Source organism: Tachysurus fulvidraco, chromosome 2 (assembly GCF_022655615.1).
Source record: "Tachysurus fulvidraco isolate hzauxx_2018 chromosome 2, HZAU_PFXX_2.0, whole genome shotgun sequence".
NCBI classification, from domain to species: domain Eukaryota; kingdom Metazoa; phylum Chordata; class Actinopteri; order Siluriformes; family Bagridae; genus Tachysurus; species Tachysurus fulvidraco.
In genome coordinates this window covers 2,120,581-2,127,758 of record NC_062519.1, presented here as the reverse complement: position 1 = coordinate 2,127,758, position 7,178 = coordinate 2,120,581, and positions in this window count along the sequence as shown.

Sequence of the window (7,178 nt, the reverse complement as noted above, 5' to 3'; positions counted from 1 at the left end):
TTACACAGACTGATGATCTATCTATCTATCTATCTATCTATCTATCTATCTATCTATCTATCTATCTATCTATCTATCTATCTATCAATCAAATTAAACAAAAATCTATGTCCAAAAGCAGAAAAAAGGAAGTAAGATGTCATGAATTTCATCCAGTAATACATTCAAAGATTCATTATTAAATAATCATATAAAATAAAATAAAACAATTATGTGACATTGATGTTAACAGAAAAGTGAAAATTTTCTTGTCTTTTTTGTGTTATTTACTAATAAAGTCTTTATGTGTTAACCAGTGAAGTGATTAAGAAAAGATGATGATGTCCTCCATCTGGATAAAAGCCCCAGTTCTGGATGAAGAAAAGCAGCGTTAAGGCCTGATGCTGCCACCACCATGCTGACACTGGGGTTTTAGTCTAGTTATTTTACCCCCATCATCCAGACATGTGAGGAATATTAGAGATTGTCATCACATGCAGAGACCAATGGACACTTTGTCAGGTCTTCCCTCAGCTATGTTAATGTTGCTGTAGGTCTCATGGCTAAGTTTTTTTGTCCTGTACTGGAATACGTGTTGAAGGGACGCCCGGTTCTTGGTGTTGTTTCTGTTCTGCTCCATTTTTTTTCTGTTTGTTGATGATGATGATGATGATGATGTCTCTCCTTATTAAAACCTTTTAACTAGTCTGACTAGTCTGAAACCACATCCTCAATTATTAAGAGTGAATATTATGATTATAATATTATTTATTTATTTATTTATATATTTTTTTCGTGTCCCTAAAATGTTTCCTGGACGTAGAGACGGATCAGTTGCTCATCTTATGGCTCATCTTATGTAATAGAAATATAGAAATGTATACATATAAAAATGTTTAGAGAAAATCCAGTATAAAAATAACAGGAGATTAGAATATTACTTTATGTTGTCTGACTCATGGATTTGATGTTTAGGATTACCTTAAAAAAAAAAAAGACCTTGTCTATGTTGAGGCAACAGATGGCGATATTTGGCAGCTTGAGACTCTGCAGGGTTGCCAAATCTCTCAAAAGATAAACAGTCAGACTGGAATAAAGCTGTACATAAGACACTACTACATCTATACAGGACAACAGCTTCAGTCTTCCAGTGATAACAACAAGCCTGTGTGAGGATTTACTACCGATCTGGCAACAAGTGAACCAACTGATTGAGTCTCCAATAGTTTTAACTGGTTAATCTGGTCAATTTATTGGTGCGATGAATCAGGATTGTGAGAAGGAAGAACATGTTTATACAGTAATCGTAAAATTATACTACAAGGCTGTAGATTCCTGGATTCTGATTGGTCAGAAGGTGTTGATTGATTTTCTATAACAGAAGCTCTGACAGTGGAGCAGGTTTATAAAACAGTATGGTTTCTATAGCAACAGCTCGATGAGAGGGACACGTTCAGCAAAGGCATCACGTGAACAGATTAAATGACGTGTGTAATTGTTGACATGGTGACGTGGTTTTTTTGTAACACTTATGGAAGGAGTTTCCAGTGTCAGAGCTTTGGTGAAGCTTTGGTAAAAACCTGTGGTTGCTCTGTAGCACGAGAAAAAAACACTGTTTATAATTATAGCTGCTATAATGTAATTGAGAACAGGAACTATAAAGGGGAGGGGGAAAAGCAGTGGCGGTTAGGAATTTTCTGTAACAGGGGCCATTAAGGGGCCACATGTTACATTCAGGGGCCAAGTACAGGGGACATTCAAGCACACAAAATAATTTATACAGTATGGTGCAAATACATTTCGGCAGTCATTGCTTTTTCAAACATTCGAGTGCCGCCAATTGTTTGGGGGTGGAATTGCATCTGCTCTTCTCGTCGACGATTGAACGTGGGCCAATCAGGGGCCAATCAGATTTCAGCAGGGGCCAGGGCCCCTTCCTCTGGAACTGCCCCTGGGGAAAGTATGATGTGTCTGTGGAGACGTGTATGTCGGCTGTACGTCACCGTAGACTTTACTGTAGGATGATGAGAGAAAAGAGTGAGCTTTTTGATGAGTGACTTTATACCGAAGATATAAGCTATCATATAAATGCATCTTTAAAGCATGTTGACTCAGACTCCGGATATTTCTATTAGTCATTTCACAGAAGCTTAAACATCAGACACTTACACACACAAGGCCATGAAAAAATGACTGACGTGATGAATTCGAACAAGCCTAAAATCCATGAAATACTCCGTTACCTTCATTACCATTTCATATGAAACTAATCCGATCCAAATAGGGCTTAGGGTTCGTAGTCCTGGCTAAGGGGTGTGACAATAAAAAAACAAAAACAAACAAACATTCATTCATTCATTTTCTACCTCTTATCCGAACTTCTCGAATATCTCAGGCATCATCGGGCATCGAGGCAGGATACACCCTGGACGGAGTGCCAACCCATCACAGGGCACACACACACTCTCATTCACTCACACATTCACACACTATGGGCAATTTTCCAAAGACACCAATCAACCTACCATGCATGTCTTTGGACCGGGGGAGGAAACCGGAGTACCCGGAGGAAACCCCCGAGGCACAGGGAGAACATGCAAACTCCACACACACAAGGCGGAGGCGGGAATCGAACCCCCAACCCTGGAGGTGTGAGGCGAACGTGCTAACCACTAAGCCACCGTGCCTACCCCTAACAAACAAAAAAACAAACAAACAAAATACATACAAAATGACAATAAACAAAGAGGGTTAAAGAGGGTTAACCCTAACCCCTAACCCTAACCCCTAACCCCTAACCCTAACCCTAAAGAGTCCTTATAGTAGCTAAATCCAGCATGTGAACTATTTTAAGATCAAGGCATGTTCTGTGAGTCACACAGCAGTGCCAGAGCTCATGTGAAGCCTGAAATCCTAAAAAAGAAGTTCACCATGACACCCACAAGAAGAGATATCGACGTACAGGTGGTTTCGAGCGATTTGAGGAAAGGGGCCGGTCACCGGAGGAAGACTGCTATCGAGCCGCCTGACAAAGAGACCCTTAGGGTCGATTGCTCCCTGCTTGGTAGCTGATAGTGTTGAGAAGCTATTAAGATAAGGAAGATTATCCAGACACGCAGAAATGGGGACGCACAGCGGATGAGCAGGCCTACAGAGTCGAGAGATCTTCGCATATACCTCACTGCTGATTGTTCCGATCCTTTCACACGCATTTCACACCTGCTTTTTATGTGAAAGCTTCGACATTAAAATCATCTGTTTGTGCGGAAAATCGGTGACTTGGACACGACAAAGGAAAAAAAGTCACAAGTAAATAAATGTGTACAAAGTCACAGACATAAATAATATGAATCATTGGGGAAACTGCGTACTAAACCACGCACGTGTTGAGTGTTTACTAAGCTGATGTGATTATTCCCCTGTGTCTTGGTTCTGTAAAGCTGATCACCTCCCTCTGAACCGGGGCTGAGGAAAAGCTCTTCTGTCTTATCAGTAGCTGTAGTGTTTAGTGAAAAGAGGTCAAACTCCCGGTCCAGAGAACTTACAGCCGAGACTTCGTATCGCCTTGGTAACAAAAACATTAATAGTTTAGGGTTAGGGTTAGTTTTTGTGTATTACAACTCCAGCATTAGCTGGAAGCACAATACAGTAGGGGCACGTCTCTCCGGGACAATAACACATGAGAGATACGGAAAAACATCTTCTCTATTTAAACGCTGACCTTTCTGAGGTTTTTTTTCTGACTTGTGATTACATAAGAGTATCTGCCTGAGCGGGGTACCGTACAGTAGCACCTTTTTTGGACCTAACGATTCTGTCGTGGGCTCACGAGGTGTTTCGTGTGGACTGAAAGAACCAACGGCAAGAGCAATTTCGTTTGTAGTTTTTAACACGTTATCGTCTCCATAGTGATGGCTCTTTCACGGGGAGTCGTACACGGAAGCTCCACGTCAGCAGGATAAAAGCGTGCGTAACATGGGAAGTTTTCTGTGAGGAGACGTTTACTTAACATTTGTGAAATGAGTCTCCGGTTTTAGAGGGAAAAGCTGTAAATTTTCATTGTTTGCTTTTTTGTTCTTTTAGAGAGAGAGAGAGAGAGAGAGGGGCATTAAAATAAAGTAACAGATTCCAGCGTGTCTCCTTCAGTCAAGTTTTTTTTTTCCATCCATCCATCCATTTTCTACCGCTTATCCGGAGCCGGGTCGCGGGGGCAGCAGACTAAGCAGGGACACCCAGACTTCCTTCTCCCCAGACACTTCCTCCAGCTCTTCCGGGGGAATACCGAGGCGTTCCCAGGCCAGCGGAGAGACATAGTCCCTCCAGCGTGTCCTAGGTCTTCCCCGGGGCCTCTTCCCGGTTGGACATGCCCGGAACACCTCCCCAGGGAGGCGTCCAGGAGGCATCCGAAACAGATGCCCGAGCCACCTCAGCTGACTCCTCTCAATGTGGGGGAGCAGCAGCTCTACTCTGAGCTCCTCCTGAGTGACCGAGCTCCTCACCCTATCTCTAAGGGAGCACCCAGCCACCCTGCGGAGTAAACTCATTTCGGCTGCCTGTATCCGGGATCTTGTCCTTTCGGTCATGACCCAAAGCTCATGACCATAGGTGAGGGTAGGAATGTAGATCGACTGGTAAATAGAGAGCTTTGCCTTCTCCTTGCAGCTCAGCTCTTTCTTCACCACAACAGACCGGTATATTGACCGTATAACAGAAGATACACCGATGCCTGTCGATCTCCCGCTCCATCCTTCCCTCCTGAACAAGACCCCAAGATACTTAAACTCCTCCACTTGAGGCAGGAGCTCTCCACCAACCTGAAGGGGACAAGCCACCCTTTTCCGGCTGAGAACCATGGCCCCGGTCTTGGAGGTGCTGATTCTCATCCCTGCCGCTTCACACTCGGCTGCAAACCATCCCAGTGCACACTTAAGGTCCTGATTTGAAGAAGCCAACAGGACAACATCATCTGCAAAAAGCAGAGACGAAATCCTGTGGTCCCCAAACCGGACTCCCTCCAACCCCCGACTGCACCTAGAAATCCTGTCCATATAAATAATGAGCAGGACCGGTGACAAAGGGCAGCCCTGCTGGAGTCCAACATGCACCGGGAACAAGTCTGACTTACTGCCGGCAATGCGAACCAAACTCCTGCTCCGGTCATATAGGGACCAGACAGCTCTTAGCAGAGGGCCCCGGACCCCATATTCCCAGAGCACCCCCCACAGGTCACCACGAGGGACACAGTCGAATGCCTTCTCCAGATCCACAAAGCACATGTGGACTGGTTGGGCAAACTCCCATGAACCCTCCAGCAACCTGGTGAGGGTATCGAGATGGTCCAGTGTTACTACATGTTTATGTAATAATACATTATTACGTAAAAATACATAATGAACTTTTTTTAATGAAGTTTATTGATGTTTGTTGACTGACTGCTGCTTTAACTGAAAAAGCAGGAAAAAAGTGCAGTGTTCAGTTTGATTCAGTCACTAATATAAACCTCAGCTAATATAAAGCTGATGATGATGATGATGACAATGATGAGGATGATGATGACGCTGATAATAATGATGATGATGACACTAATAATGATGATGATGATGATGATGCTGTAGCTGATGATGATATTGCTGCTGCTGCTGAAGATGATGATGATGATGATGATAATGATGCTGCTGCTGATGAAGATGATGATGATAATAATGATGCTGCTGCTGCTGATGAAGATGATGCCACTGCTGCTGCTGATGAAGATGATGCTGCTGCTGCTGTTGATGATGATGATGCTGCTGCTGATGAAGATGCTGCTGCTGCTGATGAAGATGATGCTGATTCTGCTGCTGTTGATGACACTGCTGCTGTTGATGATGATGCTGCTGCTGCTGAAGATGATGATGATGATGATGATGCACCTCTTGAATAATCAGAAGCCAATCTTTCTCCCCAAGTCATCCTGGGGAGATGATCTGTCAGAGAAAACACACAGAGGCAAAACAACAACAACCCTAGAGAATAATTAATAATAAAGTCATTTATAAAGGGCTCTCAGACTAGCGGCTCTTCTCAGAACATTTAATCTTCTGTAACAATCATAATATGGGCTTTTAGCAAAACGGCACAAACTCGCCCTTTAACAAATACGTTCCAGTTTAATAGGCTAATTTAAAAAAGCTTTTAAAGCTTGTTTTCACTGAGGCACTAAAGTATATACTCGAGTCTGTGCAGAGAAAATCCATCAGGTCAAACATCAGGCAATAAATCTGGAAGCATTTACTGTCTTCCTCGTGCTCATGGGTGCAAATTAAACACGTTCTTCTTTAAACTCTGCCTTTCTTTTATCTGCTGTTAGAGGAAAATAATCAGATGTCATATTTTTAGTCTTATTCCTCTTACATCACAGCAATTTGCAACTACGACAAAGTAATCTTTATCCGTTTATAGTTAGACGGTCAAATGTCCTGGAACGTCTGTAAGACGTGTGAAAGTCTGTCTGTCTCTCTATTTCTGTCTGTAATTATTATGAAGATGTTTGGAAAGTTACAGCTTTACCTCTGACTATTACACGGTGCTGAAACTGGAGACTCCTTCCTCACAGAAAACGTCACCATATCATTAGTTACGCGTGTTTTATCATACACGTCCCTGTGAACCCGCTGTTGCTACGGAAACGATAAGGTTTCAGTTCGAGCGCGTCGATATAAACCTGCGATGTACAGCTGAGCCGCCGTCAGAGCTGCCGGTGTAGAAAACTCATCAAAACCTTTTGACCAGTTGGACAGAAGTGTGTTATAACACAGAATAACCTGTTATTATTCTGTAGGTTTCTAGCCTGTGATTTCCACGGTGACTAAATGTCAGCGATGGGTTATGTGACGTTCCTGCAGAGGTCATTGCTGTCTCCGAAAAGCATTTTATTCTGTAAAACTGAATGTCTGTGCTGCGGATTGTGTTTGAACTCACACACACACTTCAGTAATAATAATAATAATAATAATAATAATACAGTGCATGCTGGAGCTTTTATACTCATTAGTCTGCTATAATGGCTTTTTAATGGACTTGCATGATTAGCCGTTGTTGACCCGCGTACCCTATTGTTCTCTTTCTATTTCGGTCCGTAGCACTCATCCGCTTCACTGTGTGTGTGTGTGTGTGTGTGTGTGTGTGAATGTGTGTTATGATGGACTAAGTGATGTGGA